We start from the raw sequence: 3,820 nt of genomic DNA, 5'->3' as shown, positions 1-3,820 counted from the left end.
GTGCGCAGGGGCACAGCGTGGAGTTACGACAAAGGCGGCATAGCCAGCCACCACCTACGTTGGCGCGCTCGGCGCAACATGCTATGCCACGCACGTAACCCAGCGAGCGGCGCTCGAGGTCACGCCCGTTAGGTCCAGCGCAACATCTTGGATGGAGGGAACGACCCCCCTCAGTTCACTCGAGCTGGCCAGAACATCACTTCTGCGGCGATGCTTCTATGTGGCCTCCCTGAGCCAGTCGACCCCTAGGAACAAGCAATCCACCAAAACCTCTGGGCGCTGGTGGAGACCGCCGCCGTTCAACAGGCAGAGAGCTCCGTGTCGCGACATTGGCTCGTGGCCTCTTGCCCAACCAGAGGACTAGGGCCGCACCAGTTGAATCACTCCGTCCACTCACCACTGTTGTTGCTAGGGGTGGGGCAGGAAGTCGCGACTACACTATAGCCCAACCCAGCACCTGCTCCACACCGACCACCTATGCGCGAACGCCTCAGGACAAACCATGACGCTCGCAACATCATCAACAATCGACGCCATGCCCGGCGTGATGATGACGTCTATCGAGTGGTGGCGAGAGCGGGTGGCATGGGTCCTGGCCTAACCATCGAGGAGTGTAGGGACACACACCCTTGGCATGGTGGCTAGCCAAATGATCGAAGCCCTAGCCCAGATGGCCTAGGGACATGGGCCTTTGGTCGTTGCATTTAGAGAGCGTTGTTCCCCATAGTGATTCCGGCCACCCACCAATATCGCTAGATACACCGGGGAGACCAACCCCGGTATATGGCTCAAAGACTTTCGGCTCGCCTACCAAGCCGAAGGAGTGGATGATGACCACTTCATCATCTAGTACCTCCCCATCTACGTGGGGGAGCATGTTTGAGCATGGCTCAAATTCCTTTCACCCAACAGCATTCGCGACTGGGCGGACCTCAAGAGGGTCTTTGTCGGCAATTTCCAGGGGACATATATCTGTCCTGGGAATTCCTAGGACCTCAAGAGTTGCCAGCAGGAGCCTGACAAATCCCTATGGGATTACATTCATAGGTTCTCAAAGTGGTGCAATTCCCATCCTGATGTCATCGACACAGACGTCATCAGCGTATTCCTCTCTAGGATGACTTGCGAGTCCTTGATTGTAACACCTCGGGTGTTTAAATACTAAAACCTGTCATGTCATCATATGCATTGCAAAGCATTTGGCATTTAGTGAAAACTTTGATATGCTTACACTAAAACAAGTTTACCTTTATGTGGTATGTGTTGAATTGTATTATTTGAATCAAGTTCAAAATTTGGTTTGAATTTGAATTTTCAAGAAAACCCTGATTTTCAGTATTTAAATTCTACCCTAAAAACTCATTTCAAAATCTAAGCATATTTTGGGGTTGAGCCTTAAAGCAAAAGTGTAGATCTTGTCAAGTTATACAAAGTTTGTTTTTGGAGTTTTCAAAGTTGTTATGAAAAATTTGAAGTAATTTAAAAAGGCATAATTCGTTAAATGTCCCCTATTTGAATTCAAAATGTCATTTCAAAATGTAGACTGAATTAGGGGATGGTTATAAAAGAAAAGTTGTAGAACTTTGGATTTTGAGCAACTTTTATTTTTGGGGATTTTTGAGTTGTTATACAAATTTGGGAGTAATTTGGATTTTAAACCAGATGGCAATTCTGTAATTATAGTGAACAGTGTCACGACCACCGCCCCACCGCCGGCGACCTTCTGCTCGGTTCCAGACACGCCTGTGGCCGCCCTTGGCTTCGCGCTGGCACGGAGAAGGCCACTGTGTGTCATCTCCTTGCTCTCTCAGCCGCTCTATAAAGCTCAGACGATGTCGCCGTGCTTCATTTCGCTACTCTGTTTTTCCCGTCGCCCTTGCTCATCTCCGGCGAGCTCGCACCGTCGCTGTAGCGCCTCCACCATTGCAGCAAAGCACTCAATAGCTTTGCCTACTCCTTGCGCGCCTAGCCATCCAACTGTGGTCGCCTGATTTCACCAAGAATCCACGGTGCGAACCCTTCTTCCTCGCGGCCGGCAACCTCTCCGTCGTGGCTGCGCCGTCGTGGCCAGCGCCCTCCGGAGAGCCGTTGCCCTGCATTGTGTACCTACAGCTCCATCTCAATGCTGTGGTGCTTAATCCCTTGTTGCTTAGTTGTTTTGCCCACTACAGTCGCCAGAACACCGCCACCGACGAGCTTTGCTTCGTCGTGATCACCGTGGACGTCGACCCATGTCACCGTTGCTTCTCCGGTCTCGCTTTTTGCTACAACACGTTCGGGGTGAGCTACTGATGCTTCCTGGACTCTTTGTTTGACTGCTACCAGTCTCCTGTTATCAGCGTAGCACCGCCATGCTGTCGCATCTACCATGGCCGGCGTCAGCCTTGAATCATGTTGTAATCGCTTAAGTTAGTGCCTTCAATCGATGTGCCTAGTCATGGTGATTGTGTTGGTGTCTTCGCTGTCGCTGTTGGTCTCACCATCGGCGAGGAAGCGTCGGTTAGTGCTGTCGCCGTCATGGTCAAAGCTAGAGGTTGAAGATGACAAGTGGGACCCGATGTCAGTGACTCAGCGTTCAAAATGAATTTTCTGTTTCTTAGATTTAAATGAATAGTGATGAGATTTGTTATTTTTGTGTAGATATATTTAGAGCTCCAAAAATTATGAAAATTTTTGTGTGACCTCTCTGTGATGAATATTATTTAGTAAAAATATGAAATATTGATTTACAGTAATTTTTGAATGTGATAAAAATTGCTCAATTAATTAATAAATGAGTTTTCATGATTTTTCTAGGCTTAATTAATTATCCAAAAATTATGAAAATTATTTTTCCACTTAGTTATCATGTGATGAACATTTACAAAAAATTTGAGCTCAATTGGAATAAGTTGATTTATTTTCTAATTTTGAATTAAATAATTAATTCATAAAAGCAAATAGTAACTTTTAATGATTTAGGTTTTGTTTGAGATTTTGGATTGAGTGATGACCTTGGATCATTAGTTGGTAATGATCCTTGGTAATTGAAATTTGTGTTACGAAAAAGATTTAGTTCGTTTGACTTATAACTGTACCGTGAAGAAAAGTTGTATCCGAATTGTTAATTTTGCATCCATCATCAAGCATCATGTTTCGTATCCCGCATCATGTTAAACATAGCATTGTTACTATGTGTAGTGAACGAAGGTGAATATGTGGTAGTTAATCAAGTTGCGGAGGAGGTTAATCCGTCTGTTGAGGTCAGATCTGATACTTGTGGAACATCGCAGGAACCTAAATTTTCTGTCAATGAAGGCAAGCCCGGATGCATTTAACCCTACCTTGTGTTTTACAAATTTTATCGTTTTTGCTTTTATATATTGCATTAAGTGATTAGGAGTCAAGTGGAAACCTAATTGGTGCATTACCAACCTTGTTTTTCCATATCTACCTTGATTACCTATTTTATTCATAAATGTTTAGATATGCTTAGTCATGTTTAGTCGGGTGATTAGCTGTCACCTGAGAATTTTAAATGGATCTTTGGTTACTTATGTTATCATGAGATATGAGCATGGAAGTAATAAATCTAGACCGGGCGGACTTGGTGTGTGAGAGCCACAAGACATGGAGGTCTTGTGAGCGGCTTCTTTCCACCTGTATTGATTAAGGTCCATCCGTTGTTGAATTGCATGAGATGAGATTTTGTAGTACTAACCACATACTCCGGTAAGCCTTAACTCGGCTATTCTATTACAAGAATGGATACTCGCGCACTAGGAGTGGAGAGATGGCGGGAATAGCATGTACCCACGTGGTAATGAGCTGGATTGGTGGA

Source organism: Miscanthus floridulus, chromosome 8, assembly GCF_019320115.1.
Source record: "Miscanthus floridulus cultivar M001 chromosome 8, ASM1932011v1, whole genome shotgun sequence".
NCBI lineage: Eukaryota > Viridiplantae > Streptophyta > Magnoliopsida > Poales > Poaceae > Miscanthus > Miscanthus floridulus.
This window is presented reverse-complemented; position numbering follows the sequence as displayed.